Below are 25,884 nucleotides of genomic sequence, written 5' to 3' on the forward strand. Positions count from 1 at the left end.
ACAACTGCTGTTGGCTTGGGGAGGGCGATTTCCCTCCTGACGCCATTCCCTTTTAGCAGAGGCTGCGGACCTCACCTCATGCACCTTTCCTTTTACAACAGGCGTTTTCTTGCCCTTGTTGTTTCTATAACTGATCGTGAGCTGGTCTATTACTAGATCCTCCGTGGAGCGGGCGTTAGTGGGGTCAAACCATGCTTTGGCCTGCTCCCTTACTACTGGCAAGCAACCTGCTACCAGGCATCGAAGCCAATGAGCTCTCTGTTCACCATCCAGCCCGGCCCGGGCCGGCCCGCCCGGGCAGCTGCGCCGATACACTGGCCACAACCTGTCGGCGAAAACCCGTGGGGGTTCCCCCTCTAGCTGCACTGTCTTTTGTAAACGGAGGAACGGAGTTCCGTCCCCCTCTCCCATGATCTCCAGAATCTCATCCCGTAGCAACTCATAGTCCCTGTGCCCTCTCTTGCTCTCGTCAGGGAGACACTGGAGGAGCGAACTGTCCAGGGAGAACAGCAGCATTTTAGACTGTTCAACCCCGTCGCAGTCGTTGACTGCTGCGGTCTGCTCCACGTCCCTGAAATGCACGGAGGGATCTCCTGACTCGGAGAGTTTTGGGATGTGACTTATCATTTCTCTTAGCTGTCGTGCGCTATGGGGCATTACGATCTGACTCTCAAGGGGTCCGTCATCGCCATTCGCTTCATTTGGACCGAGCCTCCGGTGTCTCGTTGGACACATCGGCGCCGGCCCTGACTCTACTATCTGGAGTTGCTCTACCTCAGAACTCTCTTCCTCTACCGTCTCCGTCTCCTTTCCCGGAGTCCAAGACTCATCATAAGCAGGAGGCGCAGAGGGTTCGGGAGTTGGTACCCCAACTGCCTCTTGTGGGATCGGTCTTTTGGATTCCTTGGCTAGCAATAGCTGACTCGCTGGTGGATTTATGAGACACACCAACCCGTTTGCCTTGGCTAGGGCCGTTCTCAGGTCCTCTTGCTCCCGGCGGCAAGCGCTGTGGTCGGTGCTCTCAGATCTATCCTCCATGGCCATCTTATATGCTGCCCTGGCTCCCAGAAGTTTTTCCTCTTGGGCCTCTATTTGCCTAGCTAGGCGGAAACACCTCTCTCTCATTCTACCTTCACTGGCCTTGGCTTCAATGACCTGACATTTTATATATTCTACCCGGGTCTCGTGGCAGCGAATTATGGAGTGGCGTTCCTGATTCAGCGCGTTAAGCGCTTCAATCAGTTGCTGCCCTCCCGCAACCTTCTCCTCTACATCTTTAAGCAAACCGTTGATCTGGGCTGTCTGTGCTGCAACGACCTGGTCCAAAAGCTGGACTTGCTTCTTGTAGCACATCAGCCAGACCGCCTTCTCTACAGATTTCTTATGCTCTTTACCCACTGTCGACTTGATGGCTGCGTCTAGCGGGCGCCTATCTCTCAACAGGTCAGATATCCACTGCTTTGTGAGGTTAACTTTTCCAAAAACATAATTGGCTATTCTTTCATCCATCACATCTCGTTTATTCAGACCTTGATCTAACACACTACTTTCCTGCTGCCAAGGTCCTGCCGCGGTCGCCATTTCTGTAGGGGGTTTCTCTTGCTCGTTCTGGTCTCCTGCCAGGTTTCGTGCAATAATTACCCTTGAGTGGTTCGACCCACTCCCCCTATGGTTCTAGACCTTGGACTTAGATGCAGAGAACAGTAGTGCAGAGAAAGAACTCAATAGACCAGGTTGAATAGCATGAAATGGATGCTTTTATTTTTAAACAGTTTGAAGCATTACAAAATACATGTCATAGGCACAGATTAAAGTTACTACAATCATACACAAATTTATGAACTTAACTCTATGGAAATGGGGAACACACGGCACATCGTAAAAGGGGAAACACATTACGAATACCCTTAACTCCCTCCCCTATACCTAAACTAAGTTTTGACCTGGGGAACTTGGGATCATGCTCACCACTCTCGAAATCGCAAAAAAGGGGGTTCGCAGCCTTTTGGCACCGCTTTCCGTCGTCACGTGGATTTGGAAGCTTCTGGCGCAGTCAATATTTTCTCTCCCTCGAGGCGGTGGGGTAGACACAGCCTCGATGAGCGCTCGTCAAGGTTGAGATCCACTATTTGTCGTGGATTTTTGTCCATGGAGTAGAACAACAACCCAATGGGATGTTGAGACCCGGAAGTGTCAGGCCCGGAATGTCCTCTCTCTGGCCTGGATCGTCGGTTTTCCTGAGGGTGTCTTCTCCTTCGGCCTGGGTCGTCGATGATCTCCCGACCTCAGTACCCGGGCCACCCTCATCGTCTTCTCGTCGTGCCCGAGCCTTGTTTGGCTGAACACCGACCACGTTGTCTTTTCACCGAAACCGTCCGTCTTTAAAAAGACGAAAACGTTTTCATCGATTCTGCATCTGCCGAAGTGGAAGAGGTGCCAATCCTGGCACCATCCGTCCTTCGTTCATTCCTTGTAGGAGAAGTCCTTGAAGAAAAGTCAAGTCTGAAGTCGTCCAAGAAGAGGAAGCAGCCGCCGTCCAGTCAAGTGAAGTTTTTGATGGACTTTCAATCCATAGTTATACTCTTTTGGGACAGTCTTATCTCCCGCCAAATCATAGTCCTGTCTTTGTATTAATTTTGGCGGGCAGAAATCTCTGCAGGGGCGCTTTGTCTTGTAATGGAGCCGGTGATAACTTAAACTGGCCTTCCTGGCCGATAATGTCTTTTAATGTCTTTTTCATTGTCACCGCGGCTCGGTTCACATATTGATCGGTCCGGAGATTTTCCTTGATGGCTGCTAAACGGTTTTTCCTTTGTGCAATAAATGGGTATAAGTGTTTTTGCATTGTCCGCCCATATCTTGATGGGCCCCATCCTGTACTTAGAATCCATTGAATATGTATGCTGTTTCTCTGAGTCTCAGTTCCCAGATACTGGCTTTCGCGGGCTTACTGTCTTCAATCCACAAGCCTGCCTGGCTTGCAGTAACAGAAATAAAATGGTTCAGAAACTGATCACGGGGCCTGGCGGCCATTATGTATGCCCTTTTATCAAAGGTTTTTCTGTGCAAGGTTACTTTGGTCAATAAACAGTCTTATTTCATCCAGTTTTCTAGCGTGATTTTTGCGGAAAATTTTGAATCTTACACCGTACATACAGAAACCCCATAAGCATGAATGGGAATACCCCAAAAAATACATCTACATTTCAAATGAATAAAATAAAAATTACATTTAAAAAATTGGCCCAGAAATTAGGTTCGGGGGCTTGCCGCGTGTGCAAGCCCCCGAGCCGACATCTGAAGCCTGGGCCTGCTTGGAATTCCTGTCACTGGCCCGGTTCAGACGTCGGCACGCTGTGCTTACCTGATCCAGCGGCGTAGTTAGTTCGATGTGCTGGCTGGGATCAGGTGAGCACTGTGCAGCCAATCAGGGGAGGGGGAACTTCATTCATGAGTTTGATAGTAAGAACTGTTAAACTCATGAAAAGTACGGGCGCCCAAAAGACTAGTTTAACTTTAAATAACATTTTAAAAAGCATCCCAATAATTAAATAAACTATAAATAACTTTAAAAAACTATTTTAAACAATTAATCAAATTTTTGAAAAAAATAATTTTTAAAAAAATTGGGTCTAAAACTACACTTACCTTACTGTAAAGTCCTTAAAAACAATAAAGCTGTGGAAAAACTGTTATAATTTTAAGTAATAGACCACTTACCTTAAAGAATGAAGTCCTTACGTCTCCTTTTTACATCCGTAAAAAGGAGAGGCCCTTACACATGCACAAACCTGTGGAAAAAAAGGAATTTCAGCGCGCACACACAGACTCCTGCGCGCACACGTTCGTCCTCTGAACCCCTTGGTTCAGAGGACAGGAAATGCTGGTTTTCCACGCATGCGCTGCGCATGTTGAAAACCGGCACTTCCCCATCGTGCCCACGCGTGAGTACCCCGTCTGTACTCACGCATTGGGCCGGGAATTACTGGGCCAATAATTAAATTGCCAAATCTTTTTTTTAAAATAATTTTGTGAAAAACAATTTAAATGTTTTAAAGAGGCTAAAAATAAACTTACCTTATTCCACAGGCTTTTTAATGTTTAAATGATTGAAACAAATGTATTTTTATGTTCATTTAAACTCTTACGCTGGTAAAAGCAGGCCTTACGCCTGGTAAGAATTTCACGGGCATTCGCTGGGCAGAAATTGGGCAAATAGCCCAACTCTCCGCCCACGGATGCCCTTTTCCCAGGGATGCGTTGGATCTGTCAAGAAGATTCTCGACAGATTGCAAGTTTCGGCTTAATGTGTGTGAACTGGAGGAGAAAAAGGAGGCAGCAACTTAAAGAGATTTATTTACCTTTACCAACAGAAAAAAGTACTGAACCAGTTTGCCTCATTGTAGCACCTCGAGAATGCTCATTTCCCAGATAAAGTGAAGAGGTAAAGGGGTGGAGTATCATTGGGCCAGAAATTCGGGTCGGAGGCTTCTCGTGGGTGCAAGCCTCCGACCTGCGCTTACCTAGTGCGCCGGCCCTTGAGCTGTGGGCCCGTGTGGGATTCCGATCCTGGGCCTCCTCCAACTGCCGGCGTGCAGTGCTTGCGTATCCCAGGGCGCAGTTATTTTGAAGCGTCCCCTGGGATCACGTGGGCCATGGCGAGCCAATGGTAGTAGGAAATGCTTCATTCATAAATTTGACAGGAAGAGCTGTCAAACCTATAAATACTATAAGCCCCAAAACATCACTAAAACTTCAAATAAATTTTAAAAAACACATTTTTAAAATAACAATAAATTACATGAAATAACTATTTTAAACAATAATTTAAATTTTTGAAAAAATTAATTACATTTTCTAAAAATAAACTTACCTTTCTTTAAAGTATTTAAAAATAATAAACCTGTGGAAAAAATGTTTTAATTTTAATTAATTCAGCACTTACCTTGTTAAAAGCAGGCCTTGCGCCTGCTTTTTAAATGTGTAACTGCTGGAGACTTACCCTCCAAGAGAAACCTGCAAAAAAAACGTAAGTTCGATGCGCACGCGCTGCCTCTCTGGAGCCCATGTTCCACCTCTGAACCCCTTCTTTCAAGGGAACGGAAGTTCCGGTTTTCCGCACATGCGCAGTGCATGCACGAAACCGGCACTTTCATTGGGCCTACGCGTGCGTACCCAGCGCGTACTCACGCGTGGGGACCCGAATTTCTGGGCCATTATTTCAGGTCTCTGGCCACACTAGGCTGCCCCAGCATTTCCAGAGCTTGCCTCAGTGGGCCTAACTATGCTATGATTAGCCAACAACTCCATTATTGTATCATGCGGCTGCCAGGATGGTAGAAGGCGACCTAGATGAACCTTGATCCTTTTCCGTCTATCAATTAAAAGAAAGATAAAAGAAAGACTTGCATTTATATGGTGCCTTTCATGACCACTTGACGTCTCAAAGCGCTTTACAGCCAATGAAGTACTTTTAAAGTGGAGTCACTGTTGGTAATGTAGGAAATGCGGCAGCCAATTTGCGCACAGCAACTCCCACAAACAGCAACGTGATAATAACCAGATAATCTGTTTTTGTTATGTTGATGAGGGATAATTATTGGTCAGGACACCGGGGATAACTCCCCTGCTCTTCTTCGAAACAGTGCCATGGGATCTTTTATGTCCACTTGAGAGAGCAGACGGGACCTCGGTTTAATGTCTTCATCCGAAAGATGGCACCTCCAACAGTGCAGCACTCCCTCAGCACGGCACTGGAGTGTAAGCCTAGATTTTTATGCTCAAGTCCCTGGACTGGGACTATGAACCCACAATCTTCTGACTCAGAGGCGAGAGTGCTGCCCACTGAGCCACAGCTGACACTGTAAACTAACACAGCTTCCATTTCCAAGAATTCCTATGTAACTGGGCCTGCACTTTCATTTGGAACAGATACTGTATGCGTGTGAAATGTGGTGCGACTGGAGTGGAAGTGGGTTTCCTCGCCTTTCACCCTTCACCTTTCACCTTTCTTTCTGCTGCATTCATGCATTCATGCATGGGGAGCCCTTAAAGCTGCTGGTGGGGCTTGTACAAAAATGAGCGCACCTGAATTTTTACCGCAGGTGTTTTAATTTTATCAGCAAGCCTCCGATGTAGCACCTTATCAAATGCCTTTTTAATATCCACATGCACAAAATCCACTGCACCTTCTTCATCAATGCACACCATTATTTCCTGAACCAACTCTTTTTATATTTGTCAGACACAATTTGCCTTTTATAAAACCATGCTGGCTGCCCTTAATTAACCCATGTCCTCCTGAACAAGTATTCATTTTATCGTTAGGCTGACTGAATTATAGTTACATGGTTTATCCCTTTCGGAACAGAGTTGCTTCAAATGGTAATCTTCCAGTCATCTGGCACAGCTTCCATGGCCAAGATTTTTGAAAGATTGCAGTCAGAGCTTCTGCTACTTCCTGTCTGACTTCCCTCGGTATTCTGGGATATGTGCCAGCAGGCCTGGTGTTGAGTTTCAACAATTATTTCATTACTACTTCCCTTATCCATAGTTACCCTATCTAATGGCTCCACCTCCTCCTCTTGTACCCTCGTTCCCACTGTCACGTTCCGCTGTAAAACCGGAGGCAAAGTACTCATTGAGCTTGCTTCGTTTTTCTTCATTCTCCGTAAGAATTTCTTTTTTTTTTTAATTGGCCCTACTCTTTCTTTAACTATTGTTTTCCATTTTTATGAGTTTATAAAATCCTTTACTAGTTCCCGTTATGTGTACTGCCAGTCTTTCTTCATGCCTCCTCTTAGCCTGGGGAGTGCGTGATGCTGACACTGGGCACTTGAAGATGGAAATGCTTCATTTTCCGCACAAACACCTTTCACATTGCTGTGCACCGAGACTGTTTATTTAAATTGGATAAAACCTTTGTTTTGATTGCGGACAGAGAAATTTCTCACTACCATATTACATAGTACACAGAAACAGGCCATTCGTCTCAACAGGTCCATGCCGGTGTTTATGCTCCACACGAGCCTCCTCCCACCCTACTTCATCTAACCCCGTCAACATATCCTTCTATTCCTTTCCCTCTCATGTATTTAGCTAGCTTCCCCTTAAATGCATCTATGCTATTCACTTCAACCATTCCCTGTGGTAGCGAGTTCCACATTCTAACCACTCTCTGGGTAAAGAAGTTTCTCCTGAATTCCCTTTTTGATTTATTAGTGACTATCTTATATTTATGGCCCTGAGTTTTGCAAGTGGAAACATCGTCTACGTCAACCCTTGCATAACCTTGAAGACCTCTATCAGGTCACCCCTCAGTCTCCTCTTTTCTAGAGAAAAGAGCCCCAGCCTGTTCAATCTTTCCTGATGGGTATAACCTCTCAGTTCTGGTATCATTCTAGTGAATCTTTTTTGCACCTTCTCCAGTGCCTCTATATCCTTTTTATAATATGTCGCAGTGTGGCTTCAACCCATTATAGGGAACTGTCTTTCAGCTGCATTCGCAGCCAGAAAGATGTCAGGTAGTTTCCAGTTGGATATGATACAAAAAAATAGTTGAAAATCAATATCTGTATTCGAGCCAATGTAACTCAAGATGTGCGGCTCAACGTGCTGCCAATAGCAATCCCCGTGTTCTGGGCTGTGTATATCAGCAACTGGTGGGCACTATTTTCAGTCTGTTAGTTTTAGTGGACAGATCACTTCCCACTGATCTCCCAGTAGGTACAGCCAGCAAATGAGGCGCCACATCACCAGCCAAAACTCAGTAATTAGGCTCTGCATTTCCTTTCCTGGGATTCCTTAAGACATATCACCCATTAGTCGACCTTTGAAAGGATGACGGCTTTTTTTATTGCCAAATGAATTTATCAATGGACTTCACCTGGCCATTGCTTTTCCACTGTTGACATTTGGTTTTTTTTTAAGCAGGGTTCAACTTGCCAAGTTTCCCAGGGAGGTCATTCGGACAAGTTGATTATTCCTGGTGGTATATTCAGAGGGTGATTACCACTTGTAGAAACCATGGCGTTCGTCTTGTCCAACATTTTTTTTTAATAGCACAAAATAAAATTCCACTTCCTTCAATTTTCCAATGCGTCAGTTTCCACGAGATAAGTTTGTTTAACCTCATTGGCCGAAACCTGACCAATCAGTTCTCTCTACACTAATACTGATCAGGTGCCTCTCCAGTTACTTAACCGTCATATCGCCACTTGAGTAACAACAAACAATGTCAACCCAGCTCTGGAGAGCAGGAAACTGAAGGAAATTAAGTAACAAGTCCATGCAACCCGCTTCAGTGGAAAGGTCATTTCTGACTTTCAAAAGTCCAGTTTCTAGATCCATGGCATTAGAACCAAAGGCCGTGATTTTGCCGGGTTCGGAGGATGGTCCGCTGTCAAAATCGCAATGATTGACGGCGGGGTGGGAACCCGCTGCGAACCCGCCTCCATGGAAGTTTCCAAAACGTCGGGTCTGCTATTTCAGAACAGACCCGACACCAAGCGGCAGGGGAGGCATTTAGGATACTTAACTTCTTATTAAGTGCTAGTTAAAGACTATTTTGGCAGCCTTTTTGGACCTTCCCACATTTTCAACAGGCTTCACATCGTTCGGAGATCACGTCAGGTAAGTATGTCGGGAGTTCAATCGAGCTGAATAGTTCCCAGCTATAACTGCAGTATAAAATCTAACCTTTCACATCTGTTCAGTTTGCAATGTCAGAAGTTGCTGATTTCGGGATTGGGAAGACACATTTGATCTGTATTGAGGCTGTAAGTGTAAGTTGTAAACTATATGCATTGTCACCTCCTTGGAATAGCCTCTCTCCCCAGAGACTGATTTCTTCTACCATCTCATCCTCAACTGCTATATATAAGAGCAGAATGGGAACCGTTTATACACTCTCACCCTGGACCTCAGAATCGGAAGATGATTATCCGCAGCAGCAGCAGAACCAGGAATACCAGCACCGCCAACAACAAGAGCGCCAATCTTCTTCTCAACCAATTGATGTTGCACAGGACAGGGGCCTTCAGCGCAGGGCTGCACCATGCCGCAGGAGATATCCCCAACACAGGGTATACAGGCAGAGGATGAGCTTCCTCAACATGACTGAGCAGCAGTGCCAAAGGAGGCTGAGACTTTCACGACAGGGCGTCGCAGACATTTGCACAATGCTCGATCAAGACCTGCAGCCCAGAGGAGTGGGTGGACACGCCTTACCAGTGGCTGTCAAAGTCACCACTGCGCTCAACTTCTTTGCCTTAGGCTCCTTCCAGGGATCAGCAACAGACATTAGCGGCATCTCCCAGTCAGCCACCCACAGATGCATCACGCAGGTCACCGATGCCCTCTTTGACAAGTCCACCAATTACATCCACTTTTCCACTGATGCGGCAAGTGTTACCGAGCGGGTGCTCGGCTTGGTCAATCTGACTGTCTTCCCACAGGTGCAGGGCATCATCGACTGCACACATGTGGTCATCAGGGCACCCCATCAGAACCAAGCTGTATTTGTCAACCACAAGGGCTCCACTCCCTTAACGTGCAGCTGGTCTGCAACCATAGAAAGAGCATCATGCATGTGTACGCGAGATTCCCTGACAGCTGCCATGACTCTTACATCCTGCGCCAGTCCACTGTCCCTCAGCTCTTCGCACCGCTAAATGAACTTTCCAGCTGGCTCCTTGGAGACAAGGGCTATCTATCCCCTGAAGACATGGCTAATGACACTGTTGAGGAGGCCCTCAAACGAGTCTGAGGAGCGCTACAATCAAAGTCACATTTCTACCCACTCATAGAGCAAACAATAGGGTTGCTCAAAATGCGTTCAGATGCCTGGACAGATCTGGTGGTGCCCTTAAGTACGCACCAGCCAGGGTCTCCAGGATCATTGTTGTGTGCTGTGCCCTGCACAACATCACACTGCAGCGAGAATTAGCGCTGCATGAGGCACAAGGTGCAGAGCATACAGCCTCTTCAGAGGAGGAGGAGGAGGACCAGAATGAGGGTCAGCAAGAGGAAGACCTGGAGGAAGCGGCTGACCCAGTGCAATCAGCACACAAGCACATTGCTGCCTGTGATGCCAGGGGTGGCCTAATCAATGCCAGATTCACATAACTTTATGCAGCACAGACAGGTGGCCGCCACATACACATGAAGGTTGGCATCACCCCACTGCACACCATAGAGCATCTCTACAATGAACTGTTCAATCCTTGCACTGTCACCACCATTGCTGGACAATAAAGGCAGCCTTACCCTTGTCTGTCCCACCTCAATTTGTGACCACACATATGGCAACGTCAACCATTCACAAAACATTACTACAACAACAACAAAATCTGAGACTTAGCATTCATTTATAGGAAAACACCCAAGTGACTATCCTAGTAACTATTTATGTGTGAGCTTTCTTTTACACGTGCTTCTACGAGGTGCTACCCCTGTGGCTTCAGCAGGTGTAGAGGCAGGCTGCTCACTTCCCTGCTGCTCCTGCTTAGAAACATTTGGTGGTTGTCCTCTGGGTTTTGGAGCCTTTGAGGGCCCCGTCAAAGTCTACTCCTCCTGCAGCTGTGCAAGGGCAGACTTGGCCATCAGTGTTCGGGGAGGCATCTGGAGCTCTTACCGAAGGGTTGGCAGGGGGGGCGGGAGTTGGAGCCCCCACTTCCATGTCCCTTCCCACCATCATCCCTCTCATGGACCACCCGCAATTCTCTGCTAGCAAGTAGCTGGAGAGAACCTTGCTGCACATCAGTGGGGCCATGAGGACCCGTTTCTGTGCTGCCATTCTGCATAACAAGGATGTCCATGAACCTTTGGTTTGGCTCCTCAATATATGCACATCTATCCACCATAGATGACCATCTATTTAGAAGTGTTACCATGTTCTCCTGAGTCTGGTGATTTATGTCCTCCATGGAGGTGGCCATCCTTTCCATGGCAGTATCTACAGTTGCCAGTGTGTGCACCATGGCGTTGCTCATATTTGAGATGGACTCCTCCATTCTCTGCACACTTACAGTCACCATGGTTGCAAACCTTGTCAGAGCCTCCTGAATTTGTTCCTGAAACTCCAGGATTGCCTTCTTCCTGGATGGTCCCTGAGGCTCAGTGTCTACATGCAGCTGAGCAGAGCTAGGAGACTCCTGCGGCCTCTGATGAGGACTCTCCACTGCTGTCCCTGACTCCACCATCTGATCTTGCTCACATGTGACTTGTGATACACCAGGTGACAACATTACTCTATCTCGCATAGGACCCACCGAGGTGTGCGTCTCTACGCTGGTGCTGGGTGCACTCATTTCTGCTGACGCTGCTCCCTCAGAGGCTGGAGCATCCTCTGAGGAGTGCTCCTGCTCTTCCTCCTGGACAGTGGGGGGACCGGGCACTTGATGGTCCTCTGGGAGAGTTAAGACATGTGATATGTAGATTGCACATTGTGCACATGATCAGCATTCAATTTCTATTGAAATCAGATCCCAATCGAGCTATTCATGATTGCAAAATAAGATGTCTGGAAAATCATTCTGACGCCAGGTTGTTCTAATGATCCCCTCTCTCCGTCCCCCACTTCAGGCTGCTCAACTTCTCCAGCGATCTCCAGAGCTGCCTCCTCAGTGTGGGTGAGATCAGTGAGCAATGGTGGCCCCCCTCCTGTTCTCTCCCTCACCATCTTATTGTGGGCTCTCTTTTCCTGCAATGAGGGAAAGAAGTGCAGTTTTAGTGAGAGTGATGGAATGAGTGTGAAGAATGGACAGGATAGATGTTTAGAGGGAGGCTATGATGGAGTGGGGTGCCAATACCAAGTTGCCTCCTTTTGAGTTGTTAGTTGTTGTCATTGCATAATTATGAGGGTGAGTGTGAGGGGTGCATAGTACGATGGGGATGTGATTCTGTACATAGGGAGAGAGGGATGGGTGATGCAAGGGATGTTGGGGTGAGTTAAGGTGTGCAGGAGTAGGGTTGGCAATGCAGAGTGATGGGGATGTGATGACAGGCACAGCAGAATGAAGGTAAGTGTGCTTTTATACTCATTTATATGCTATTTTCCTGAATGCTGGAGATCATTGAACCTCTTCCTGCATTGTAACCAAGTGCGAGCAACAACAGACCTTGCAGTCACCTCCTCAGCTATTTGCAGCCAGGCTGCCTTGGCCTGGTGAGGAGGTCTCCCTCCTTCCATTCCCAGGGAATAGAGCCTCCCTGCGTCCTCTGACTCCCTCCACAAGAACATGGAGGGAATTATCGTTGAAACGTGGCACAGCCCTCTGTCTCTGTGCAGTCATCTTGCTATCAAGCAGCAATCAGGAGTGTGGAAGTAGTAGTGACAGCAAATGTAGACATGGCCCCGTTAAATACAACGGCAGCAAACGCGTCATCAGAGGAGCTGAACAGACCTGCACCTAGTGATTGGGCAGGGCAACGGGCTTAACAAGCCCAATAATCACAAAATTGTATCAGAAGAGCGGCTGCAGCCGGGAGCAGGACCGGAACCCGTCGACTACCTCTCCCGACGCTACCCCGCCTCAGCTGGGAAAATCCAGCCCAAAGTATTTGTAACTATGGGCACGGTCTTGCCAGCCCTGGGGAGGCGGGTTTGGAAGCGGGACTGCCGGGAAAATGGCAGAATCTGGGGGCAGGTACCCATCCCGCCCCAACCCACCTCTGTGCCATCTTCCCAGGAGGCGGGTACCTGACCCGTGCCGTGTCCCGTCTCCTGGAGGCGGGAAGGGGATTACAGCCACATAACTGCCTTTGGATACAGACCTTCGGCAATTCACTAGAAATTTTTAAAAAGACATAAATATTTAACCTACACTGGGGGATTAGTAATACGCATGCTAATACATCTGCTTTATTGTAACAAAGACGGTAATGATTCATTTTACATAAATGCATCAAATGATTTGATCCTAATATCACACAGCCCAAATCCAACCCTGTTGGAATTCTCTGGTGATATACACATTCAACCCTTGTTCTTCTGAAGCTTGTTGTTCACCGATCACCAATCACTCACTCTGCTATTCAGCAGAACCTGATGATTCCGTTTGAAATCGCCCTGAAACCTTCCATAAGGCATCAAATCGCAAAATCAACTTTGGTTTCCTAAAACAAATGGCGTACACTGGTGCTATCTAAGAAATTCTGGAGCCTCCCTCGGGGAACAGTTTTTGCAATTCCCAATTTATCTCCTTCAATGAGGTATGTAGCCAGCTTCCCAAGGCTCTGATCTACGCTCTTTAATTTGTGTCTACTAAAGTATAATGACTTATTTATTGACTGCAATTATTAAATAATGCATCACCAAAAAATTAGTGCAGTCAACTCCACTTAACGAACTGCCTGATAGATATACACACTATTTCAGTGCAGCATTTTAAGAGGCTGTTTCCTCTTGTTTCTTTTGATCATCTATATTTCTTCCTTGCGCTCAGCAAAGTGGGGGCTGTCAGTGCCTGGTAATGTTTAAGGTTTTGTGCTGGAGTTAAAGTCTCTCTAGTCACTACGGAGCCAATGATATGATGGCAGGTGCCTCGTGTATTATTAGGCATGGAGGCTTGAGGCCTTCAATGGAAGCCAAGGTGCTTTGGTGCTCCAGTGAGGCGGGCCAGCACAAATGGCACTGGGCCCTGTTCAAACTGTGCACAAGCTTCTTTTAAGGCCCTGAAAAATATTTAAGTGAGGGAGGCTCCCCTACAATGCAACTGGAGCATCTGCCTAACCCTTACCCTTTCCCTCTTGCGCCAAGACAATTACACGTATGGTCAACACGCACCAAGCAGCCTTTCACACTGGAAACTACAGGCCCTGTGTCCCAGCCACTCTCAGCACACCAGGACCAACACACTGGCAGGACCAGTAAAACAGGTACCTCATGTATCAGCCAAGATCGGTTCATTTGTGTGCGGGCACTAGAGCACTTGAACAGGTGTCAGCATAGGCGGCAGCGCACAGGGATCGCATTATAAATAAAAAGGACTTGCATTTATATAGCACCTGTCATGACCTCAAGACATCCCAAAGTGCTTTACAGCCAATTAAGTACTTTGTAGTCACTGTTGTGATGTAGGAAATGCGGCAGCCAATTTGTGCACAACAAGGTCACTTACTCCTCTATACACCTCAGTTTGCCTACATCAAAGGTACATGTCACATATAAGACCTCGTGATTTATTTGTTCTTGAATCCTTTGAGAACATAAATAGTCTTAGTTGTTTATTTCAAAGATATTTTCCTCAAACAAAAGCTTCCTGACCTATTCATTCTTAAACCATTTGAGGAGTAGTTTATTAACAACTTATCTTCCTAAACATTCTTTCTATACTATAATTAATTGATCCCACTGCCTATGTTTATTACACTAGCCACTAAAGTTATACTTTAATTACTCATGGTCGATGTCATTCCAATGCCTTGTTTTGTTGCTGAGGCATCCCTGTTTCCCTATTTGTCTCCTGAGTGTCAGCTGTGGCTCAGTAGGTAGCACACTTATTTCTGAGTTAGAAGGTTGTGGGTTCAAATCCCATTCCAAGGGACTTAAGCACATAAATCTAGGCTGACACTCCAATGCAGTACTGAGGGAGTGCTGCACTGTTTGAGGTGCTGTCTTTTGGATGAAATGTTAAACCGAGGCCCTGCCTGCTCTCTCAGGTGGATGTAAAAGATCCCATGGCAAGATTAAAAAGAGGAGCAGGGGAGTTATCCCTGGTGTCCTGGCCAATATTTATCCCTCAATAAACATAACAAAAAACAGATTATCTCGTCATTATCACATTGCTGTTTGTGGGAGCTTGCTGTGTGGAAATTGGCTGCTGCATTTCCCACATTACAACAGAGACTACACTCCAGAAGTACATCATTGGCTTTAAAGTGCTTTGAGACATCCAGTGGTCATGAAAGGCACTATATAAATGCAAGTCTTTTTTAAATCTTAGAAAGCCTTTTGCTCTATGACTGGTTATAGTTATACAGGTCAGTTTGATTATTAACCCATAACTCTCCAAGATGCCCAACAGTGAGTACTGAAGGGTGCCTCCAGATCTATCTAGGCACCTGAAGCACATCTTCAACATTCCGATGGCTTGCTCAATGACAATGGTGGTCATGTGGTTCCCGTTATAGCGCTCTTGCACCTCATTGGTGAGGTTCCTCACAAATGCCATGAGCCAAGTTTAAACCGGGTATAGCTTGTCTCCCAAGAGTTAGTCCTTAAGCCTGCTTCCTGGAAACAGAAGGTTTGGAATGTTGGATTGCCACAGTATGACTGCCTCATGACAGCTCCCAGGGAATCTAGCACACACCTACATGAATCTCTTCTTGTGGCTGCACACCAGCTGAATATTGATGGAGGAATATTCCTAGTGGTTGATGAAAACTCCTGGTTGATGTGGTGGCACTCGGATTGCCACATGTGTGCAATCGCTGGCACCCTGTGCCTGCAGGAATCCAGCCAGAGAGGCAAATCCAAGTGCGCGCTCATTCTGGCCAGTGTCATCACAGAGGAAGTTTACGTAACTCCCAGCCACGGCAAACAATCCATCCATCACCTGTCTTATGCATTTGTGTGCAGTGGACTGCGAGACCCTTATGTCTCCAGTAGCGCCCTGGAAGGAAACAGAGGCAAAAAAAATTTGGGGGCAGTGGTGACTTTCACAGCCACTGGTAATGTGTGTCTGGCAGGTCCAGCAGAAAACAGGTCTTCCTCTAGGAGGCTTCAGATGTCTGTCAACACCTGACATGACAACCTCTGTCTGTGAATGCGCTGCTCTTCAAGGAGTGTAATTAAGCTGAGCCTCTGTCTGAACACCATGTTACGTGGGTAGTGCCTCCTGCGACCTCAGCCCCTCTGTTGGTCTCTTCTCTCCTGCGCCCCTCCCTCCTGTGCCCCTCTTTCCTGTGCCCCCCTCTCCTGTGCACCTCCCTCCTGTGCACCTCCCTCCTGTGCCCCCTCTCCTGTGCACCTCCCTCCTGTGCCCCTCTCTCCTGTGCACCTCCCTCCTGTGCACCTCCCTCCTGTGCACCTCCCTCCTGTGCCCCACTCTCCTGTGCCACTCCCTTCTGTGCCCCTCTCTCCTGTGCCCCTCTCTCCTGCGCCCCTCGCTCCTGCGCCCCTCTCTCCTGTGCCCCTCCCTCCTGTGCCCCTCTCTCCTGTGATCCCCTCTCCCCTGTGATCCCCTCTCCTGTGCCCGTTTCCTGTGCCCCTCCCTCCTGTGCCCCGCTCTCCTGTGCCCTTCTCTCCTTTGCCCCCTCTCCTGTGCCCCTCTCTCCTGTGCCCCTCCCTTTTGAGCATGTGCTGATCCCATCACAGCATGTCCTGATCCCATCACAGCATGTCGTCGCTGCCGTGCATGGTGATGGTCTTCCTCTCCTGATGTGATGTCAAACTCATCAAAGGTGCCTCCCATCCTGATCTTGTAAGTTTGAAAACCTCCAAAGTTTAGAAAAAGCTATATAAACATAGGAACTCTCTGCGAAACGTTTGCCAGAGGGAACTGAGTCACCAGCTGCAATAAATGAGCTTTTATTCAGATGGAGCAATCACAAGTTTAAATACCCACCTGAACTGTGGCTCAATCTCGCCTCCATTTCACGGGTCAGTTTCCTGGGAAACCCATGCTGGAGGCGTTAAATTTAAATGTAAGTGAAATGTAATTCAAAAAGACCTCATTAACATCTCCTGAGGACATTAATTGCTGCGATATCTATCCGCCCACCTGCACTAATGAAGGTCCTGACTGCGGCGAATGGTTTACTCACAGGCATCAAAACGTACCTCCGTTCAACACCGTGGGCGTGTTGGAGCCTGGTTGCAGTCGTGATCGAAAAATAACTTATTTGAACTACCCACCCGCCCTCAATCCACCAGTTCTTGGGGAGTAAAATTCCCCCCTCTGTCTTCTTAATGAACTGGGCTTTCTTCCTTTTTTGTCTGTGTGCATTTAGAAGCCTTCAATTGGCTTCTCGTTTCGAGCCCCTTGGAGAACCTCACACAACAAATCAGCTGGACCACTTTATTTGTTCCCTCCTTTGCTGCTGAAAGTCCTGGGAACTATCTGTATAAGGGGACTGCTGCACTCACTGACCTACCTGAGTAGCTGCAAGACCTGAATGACCAGTTCAAGAACAGGCTTATTTAATGCCATTTATCCGCTGCCATTTTCCGTTTAATTTGCATCATTCTGTTGCTTTCTACTTGAAATGACTGCAATGTGTGTTGCCGTGAATACTGAAAGGTGTCTCGTTGCCAATTAAACTGTAGAAGTGACATTATGGACAAATTTAACACGCTAGTATGAAATTTCTCTCTGTGGTATTTTAATGGAGGTTTTGACCCCTGGATTGGTCTCGTAATTTCCATCCTACATTCACAACACAAGATTGACTGAAGTGTCATGATTATTTAAAATAACATTTTTAATGGGGTGTTTTTCAACTTTCCTTTGATCGTTTCGTGCAAGTTGGCATTGCCCGATTCGAAGAGCGGGGCTGTGGCTCTGTGACAGGACTCTGCCGATGCCGTTTCCTAGCTCGCCACGATCGCGGCTCAGCTTGTCTTGTGCTCCAATTATCCCCGCTTCCCGCCGACGGGCAGTAGGTGGAAATCCACTTTGTGGAATCCAACCTAGCGGTGGAAATCACTATCGGCGAGGGTATCACAGCAAGAGCGTGCGGGATTCCATTCTATTTTAACACAGGCATCAACCCATTTATTTCAATGTTGTCAGAGCTGAGCAGCTGTTGTAAAGTTGTCCTCGAGTCTTAATTAATTGCAATCAGTTCGGAGAGGCGCGTGCGTGCAATTTCCTCGCTCTGCCGCCGTAACTCCACCCAAAACTCCAATTACACGGGCAAACCGGGTTTCCCCTGAAGTTACAGCAAAGTTACTGCAGTGGAGCGGGAGCAGTCTCGAGGAAATTCCCGGCGACAGTGTTAAATTGTTCTGTTTGTTTATATTTTTTTCTGTAAGCAGCTGTCAGAAATCAAGAGACAGGGAGCAGTGAAGAACCCCACCCCAAAGGTGCTGTGAGTTGGGGCTCCTGGAAGGCAGTTACAGAGTGTCATTGGCAAGGAACATTGTGACTCAGCAGCTTTGAAGCAGAGGGTACCAAAAGCATTCCATTCCCAGTCCTGATATCCCCAAAAGTTTAGTCAGGGCGATGTCAGGAAAAGTTGGATTGTGCAACCTAGATAAAAGTTGTATGATTTCGAGAGGAGACTTTACAGAGGAAAAGACTAAATGGAATTTAAAAAAGGTTTTTCCTGGGCATTAATTCAAGTTAAACCATGACTGCAGGACAAGGTGAGAAAATGATGAAAGGCAAGCCCAGGACTGATTATCAGGAAGTACTTTTCACACAAAGAGTGATCAACACCCGGGTAGGAAAGATGAGCTAAATACTCCGAAAAACCTCTTTCATCTGTGCTTATTTCATATTAGAGATTAAGCACCCCATTGAACTGGATGGGAATGAAATTGAAGACCATCGGCTGTACTTCCCTCCTCCAACATCTTTCCTCCATTATCCAGCTGAGTAGGAGTGCCCTCGCTTGGTTCCACTCTTTCCAATTCAATCATTGCCAGAACAACTCCAGCAATGGCTTCTCTTCCCACCCCAGCACTGTTATCCCTGGAGTCACACAAGAATCTATCCTTGGCCCCTTCCCCTTCTACATGCTGCCCTTTGGCAACATCTTCTGCAGACATGGGGCTGGATTTTCCAAGCCCCGAGGAGGCGGGACAGTCGGTAAATTTGGAGAAAGTGGGGGCGGGTGGCAAACCAGTCCCCATCCCGCCTCCGTACCCTTTTGCCAGGAGATGGGAAGATGTGCATCTTTGGGTCCCATCTCCTGGAGGCGTGAAAGGCATTTAATCCTTTTAACTGCCTGTTAACAGGTAGTTAACAGGCAGAAAAAAGGATTAGTGCCATTTTACCTTCACAGGTGAAGGCTTCCCGACCTCAGAGAACCCCGTTGGGTTGGAGGAGATGTGGAGGCAGTCGGAGGCACCTGGAATTAAGATGTAGAAGTGAGTGATGGGTGCAAGTGTGGAGTGGTAAGTATGCAAGGTGAGCGATAAGTTTGAAAATGTGTTCACTTACCTTGTTTTCTTCCTACAGCCTTCGGCCGTGGTGGATGGAGAGAGCCACATCCTCCTTGTCAATTTCACAGACTGGCTGTTGGAACCTCCGTAGCAACAGTCATGTGAAATTTACAAATTTGAAAGGTTTGTTGAATCCTGAACACAAAGACTCATCAATCTAAAGAGAATGTCAGTGTTTGACAGCTTCACAGAGCTGTCAAACGCTGATATTTCTTCTTTCAAGAAGTCTTGACCTTGACGTGCTTTGTCAGTGAATTCCTCCCTAATTGGCCTGCTGAGCCCACAGGGCGGGCTTAACAAGGTCAATCAGGTTAAAATCCCTCTGGTTGGTCAGGCGAGGGTAGAGGCAGGACATTGACATGACAAGCAGTAGTCCCGCCTTCACTTCGCCTCCATTCACTAAATCCAGCCCATGGCGTCAGCTTCCACATGTACACTAACAACACTCAGTTTTACCTCTCTACCAGCTTTCTCAACCCCTCCACAGCATTTGTGTTGTCAGACCACTTGTCCGATATTCAATCATAGATAAGACAAAATTTCCTCCAGTTAAACAGTGGAAATACTGAAATAACAACAGAAAATGCTGGAAAAACTCAGCAGGCCAGGCAACATCCGTGGAGAGAGAAACAGTCAACGTTTCGGGTCGAAATCCTTCTACAGAACTGAGAAAAAAAGGCAGGAAATGAAACAGATTAAAAGGCAGTTTGGGGGGCTGGGAAATGGGGGAGGGGATGAAAGAAGAGACATTAAGAGATATTCAAGGTGAGACGAGATGGTAATAGGACAGGTAAAGAAACAAACAATGGCTCTAGATGAAGTGTGAAATGCGCTGGCAGAGTGAAAGACAGCTGCCATGTGGGAGAGAGAGAAAAAAAAGGAAAAGGCACAAACCAAAAGTGTGGACAAAAAATGTAATAGGGGCCGAGGTTATGATCTGAAATTGTTGAACTCGATATTGAGTCCGGAAGGCTGCAAAGTGCCTAATCGGAAGATGAGGTGCTGTACCTCGAGTTTACACTGAGCTTCCATGGAACAATGTAAGAGGCCACAGACGGTGAGGTCTGAGTGGGAATGGAACGGTGAATTGAAATGACAGGCGACCGGAAGCTCGGGGTCACCCTTACGGATTGAATGGAGGTGTTCCACAAAGCGGTCACCCAATCGGCATTTGGTCTCCCCAATGTAGAGGAGGCCACATCGTGAGCAGCGAATACAGTATACTAGATTGCAAGAAGCACACGTAAATCACTGTTTCACCTGGAAGGGGTGTTTGGGGCCCTGGACAGTGGGAAGGGGGGAGGTATAAGCGCATGTGCTGCATCTCCTGCGCTTGAACGGGAAGGTGCCGGGTGAAGCGGAAGGGGTGCTGGGGTGATAGAGGAGTGGACTAGGGTGTCTCGGAGGGAGCAGTCCCTACAGAATGCTGAGAGGGGAGGGGAAGAGGCATTTGATGGTGGGATCACTTTGGAGGTGGCGGAAATGGCGGAGGATGATCCATTGAATGTGGAGGCTGGTGGGGTGAAAGGTGAGGACAAGGGGAACCCTATTGTGGTTCCGGGAGGGAGTGGCAGGGGTGAGGGCAGAAGTGCGGGAGATAGAGCGGACCCGGTCGCGGGCTGTGTCAACCACGGTAGAGGGGAATCCTCGGTTGAGGAAAAAGGAAGACCTGTCGGAAGCACTAGTGTGGAAGGTGGCATCGTCGACGCAGATGCGGCGGAGACGGAGAAACTGGGAGAATGGAATAGAGTCCTTACAGGAGGCGGGGTGGGAGGAAGTGTCGTCCAGGTAGCTGTGGTAGTCAGTGGGCTTGTAGTGAATGTTGGTCAATAATCTATCCCCTGAAATGAAGATGGAGAAGTCGAGGAAGGGAAGGGAAGAGTCGGAGATGGACCATGTGAAGGTGAGGGAAGGGTGGAAATTGGAGGCAAAGTGAATGAAATTGTCTAATTCAGGGCGAGAGCAGGAAACGGCACCGATACAGTCATCAATGTACCGTAAAAAGAGGTGAGGGAGGGGACCCGAGTAGGACTGGAACAAAGAGTGTTCCACATATCCCACGAAAAGGCAGGCATAGCTAGGACCCATGTGAGTACCCATAGCAACACTTTTAATTTGGAGGAAATGAGTGGAGTCAAAGGAGAAGTTGTTCAATGTGAGAACAAGTTCAGCCAGGCAGAGGAGGGTGGTGGTGGATGGGGACTGGTTGGGCCTCTGTTCAAGGAAGAAGCAGAGTGCCCTCAGGCCATCCTGGTGGGTGATGGAGGTGTAGAGGGATTGTATGTCCAAGGTGAAAAGGAGGAGGTTGGGGCCAGGAAACTGGAAACTGTTAAAGTGGCGGAGGGCGTCAGAAGAGTCGCGGATGTAGGTAGGAAAAGATTGGACAAGGGGAGAAAAGATAGAGTCGAGATAGGATGAGATAAGTTCCGTGGGTAAGAATAGGCTGAAACGATGGGTCTACCAGGGCAGTCCATTTGTGGATCTTGGGAAGGACATAGAAGCGGGCTGTGCGGGTTTGGGGAACTATGAGGTTGATGGCCGCGGGGGGAAGATCTCCAGAGGAGATGATGTCAGTGACAGTCTTGGAAATGGTGATTTGATGTTCGGTAGTGGGGTCATGGTCCAGGTGGAGGTAGGAGGAGGTGTCGGAGAGTTGGCGTTCAGCTTCCACTAGGTAGAGGTCGGTTCGCCAAACAACAACAGCACCACCCTTGTCAGTAGGTTTAATGACAATGTCGGGGTTGGATCTGAGAGAATGGAGTGCTGCAAGTTCAGAGGGAGGTAGGTTGGAGTGAGTGATGGGAGCAGAGAAATGGAGACGGTCGATGTCGCGGCGGCAGTTAGCAATGAAAAGATCTAGAGAGGGTAAGAGGCCAGAGAGAGGGGTCCAGGTAGAATGAGAATTCTGAAAGCGGGAGAAAGGGTCAGCCATGCGAGGGGAAGACTCCTGGCCAAAGAAGTGGGCATGGATACGAAGGCGGCAGAAAAAGAGCTCAGCATCGTGCCGAACTCGAAATTCATTGAGGTGGGGGTGTAAGGGGATGAAGCTCAGGCCTTTGCTGAGGACTGATTGTTCAGGGTCAGAGAGGAGAAGGTCAGAGGGGATAGTGAAAACGTGGCAGGGGGTGGGATTGGGAGAAGGGGGGTCAGAGGAAAGTGAAGGGGAAGAAGGTTCCGGAGGGGCGTCGGTGTTCAAGAGTTGATGAAGCTTGTGATCCTTGACATCGGAAAGGAAGAAAAACAGTTTTTTGTTGAAGCGTCGGATGAGTCAAAGGATGAAATGGAACTGTGGACCCGGACAGCTTTGAGATGGAGTGTGTTGGTGCTGCTGAAGAGAGAGGTCGAGAGTGTTCATGTGGCGCCACATGGCATTGAGCGTGGATCTCAAGATGCAGCGAGAGCAGTAGTTCGAAGAACGATGAATATCTTGGAGATATTTTAATCCCGGGTGGATCTGAAACATGAAGGGTGGAAGTTTAGTTGGAATCCACGTGGAATAAGTCGGAACCGGAGACAGTTGCTGAGCAAAATGATGTGGCTGTGAAACCGAGTCTTGGCAGATACCTGATCAAACACGAGAAGGGAAACTGAAAGCAATGAAGATGAACAAGTTTGAAGAGCCAAACGGAAATCCCGTCGAAGAGAAGAGCAGAACTTTTTCAATGTGGGCATTCCTAGAAGAGGGGTGGCAGTGAACCAAACACTAATATGATAGAAAAATTCTGCGGATATACTCTGAAGCTGGTGTCTTGCCACTCATTCCATTGCCCTCCCCACCCATTGTCTCAGGCTGAACTAGACTGCTTCCAATTTCAGCATTCGATGCGGAGCTTCTGACTCCATATCCTCTCCATCACAAAGACTACCTGCTTCTACCTCCGTAACACCACCCATCTCCGCCCCTGTCTCTTTCAATTGCCACTCAAAACCCTCACTCATGCCTTAGTCACCTCCAGACTTGACTATTCCATTGGTCTCCTGCCCAGCCTTCCATTCTCCACCCTTTGTAAACTTCAGTTCATCCAAAATTGTGCTGCCAATATCCTATCTTACAGCGAGGCTGACTCACCTATCATGCTTGTCCTTACTGACCTATATTGGCTCCCACTCACCCAATGCCTCCAATTCTCATCCTTAATTCGCTTCATGGCCTCTCCCTTCCTATCTCTGTAATCTAATCCAGCCTGACAGTTGTACTTCCTCCAAATTCTCCATTCCTCTGACTGATGCCTCTTGTCCTTCCTGCTCACCTTCGCTCCACCATTGGTGGCCAAGCCTTCAACTGCCTGGGTCCCACACCTTGGAATTTCATCCCTAAAGCCATCCACCTCACCAATCCCTCCTCCGTCAAGGAGACCGTGCTTAAAACCTACCTCTTTGACCAAGCTTTTGTTCACCCCTCCTAATATCTCCTTCTTTATCTCGGTGTTAATATTGATTATGCCTCCGTGAAGTGCCTTGGTACGTTTTTCTACATTAAATTTACAATAAATGCAACTTCTTGTTGTACAAAAAGTAAACATAAGAACATAAGAACATAAGAAATAGGAGCAGGAGTAGGCCAATCGGCCCCTCGAGCCTGCTCCACCATTCAATAAGATCATGGCTGATCTGATCCTAACCTCAAATCTTCTATCACTCTGCATCCACCCGAACCCATGTGATCTCCCGGGAGAGGCGAAAAACCAGATAAAGACCCAATGGCCAATTTGGGAGAAAAAAATCTGCGAAATTCCTCTCCGACCCATCTAGGCGATCGAAATTCTTCCAGGAGATCACTCTGTCCCTATATTTTCTACAGTACTTACCTTCTGTAAAGGCGATCTCCACCCCAGCCAGGAACAGGAATAAAACCATCTCCTGAAATCTAACAGAATTAGAACACAGTAGGAGCAGAACAAGGCTACACGGCCCCTGGGCCCGCTCCACTACCCACAGGGCCATGACCATTCCGAACCCAGACTCATGTCCAATTTCCTGCCCGCTCCCCGTAACCCTTTATTCCCTTTACTTCTAGGAAACTATCTATTTCTGTTTTAAATTTATTTAATGATGTAGCTTCCACAGCTTTCTGGGGCAGCAAATTCCACAAACCTACCACCCTCTGAGTGAAGAAGTTTCTCCTCATCTCAGTTTTGAATGAGCAGCCCCTTATTTTAAGATTATGCCCCCTAGTTCTAGTTTCACCCATCATTGGGAACATCCTCACCGCATCCACCCGATCAAGCCCCTTCACAATCTTATATGTTTCAATAAGATCGCCTCTCATTCTTCTGAACTCCAATGAGTAGAGTCCCAATCTACTCAACCTCTCCTCATATGACCACCCCCTCATCCCCGGGATTAACCGAGTGAACCTTCTTTGTACTGACTCGAGAGCAAGTATGTCTTTTCTTAAGTATGGACACCAAAACTGTATGCAGTATTCCAGGTGCGGCCTCACCAATACCTTGTACAACTGCAGCAATACCTCCCTGTTTTTATATTCCAACCCCCTAGCAATAAAAGCCAACATTCCATTGGCCTTCTTAATCACTTGCTGCACCTGCATACTAACTTTTTGAGTTTCGTGCACCAGGACCCCCAGATCCCTTTGTACTACAGTACTTTCCAGTTTCTTGCCATTAAGATAATAACTTGCTCTATGATTTTTCCTGCCAAAGTGCATAACCTCACACTTTCCAGTATTGTATTCCATCTGCCAAATCTCTGCCCACTTACTTAGCCTGTCTATGTCCCTTTACAGGTTTTTTATGTCCTCCTCACTCACTACTTTCCCTCCCATCTTTGTATCATCTGCAAACTTTGATATGTTACACTCGGTCCCCTCCTCCAAATCGTTAATATAGATTGTAAAGAGTTGGGGACCCAGCACTGACCCCTGCGGAACACCACTAGTTACTGGTTGCCAATCTGAGAACGAACCATTTATCCCAACTCTCTGCTTTCTGTTAGAGAGCCAATCCTCCACCCACGCCAGAATATTACCCCCAATCCCGTGATTTTTTATCTTGAGCAATAATCTTTTGTGTGGCACCTTGTCAAATGCCTTTGGAAGTCTAAATACACTACGTCCACTGGTTCCCCTTTATCCACCCTGTATGTTACTTCCTCAAAAAACTCAAGCAAATTTGTTAAACATGACTTCCCCTTCATGAAACCATGCTGAGTTTGCCCTATTAAATTATGTTTATCCAAATGTCCCGTTACTGTCTCCTTAATAATGGACTCTAACATTTTACCAACCACAGATGTTAGGCTAACAGGTCTATAGTTTCCAGCCTTCTGCCTACTACCCTTTTTAAATAAGGGTGTTACATTAGCAGTTTTCCAATCTGCCGGGACCTTTGCTGAGTCCAGTGAGATTTGGAAAATTATTACCAATGCATCCACAATCCCTACCGCTACTTCCCTCAAGACCCTGGGATGCAAGCCATCAGGTCCAGGGGATTTATCCGCCTTGAGTCCCATTATTTTACCAAGTACCACTTCCTTAGTGATTTTAATCGTATTTAGTTCCTCCCCCCCTAGAGCCCCCTGTTTGTCCAGTGTTGGGATATTCTTAGTGTCCTCTACTGTAAAGACTGATACAAAATAATTGTTCAGTGTTTTTGCCATCTCCATGTTTCCCACCATTAATTTCCCGGTCTCATCCTCTAAGGGACCAACATTTACTTTAGCCACCCTTTTTCTTTTTATATAACTATAGAAACTTTTACTGTCTGTTTTTATATTTTTTGCTAATTTACTTTCATAATCTATCTTCCCTTTCT

Source organism: Somniosus microcephalus, chromosome 23 (genome assembly GCF_052327205.1).
Source record: "Somniosus microcephalus isolate GS21.2 chromosome 23, FLI_Smic_1.0, whole genome shotgun sequence".
Lineage (NCBI taxonomy): Eukaryota > Metazoa > Chordata > Chondrichthyes > Squaliformes > Somniosidae > Somniosus > Somniosus microcephalus.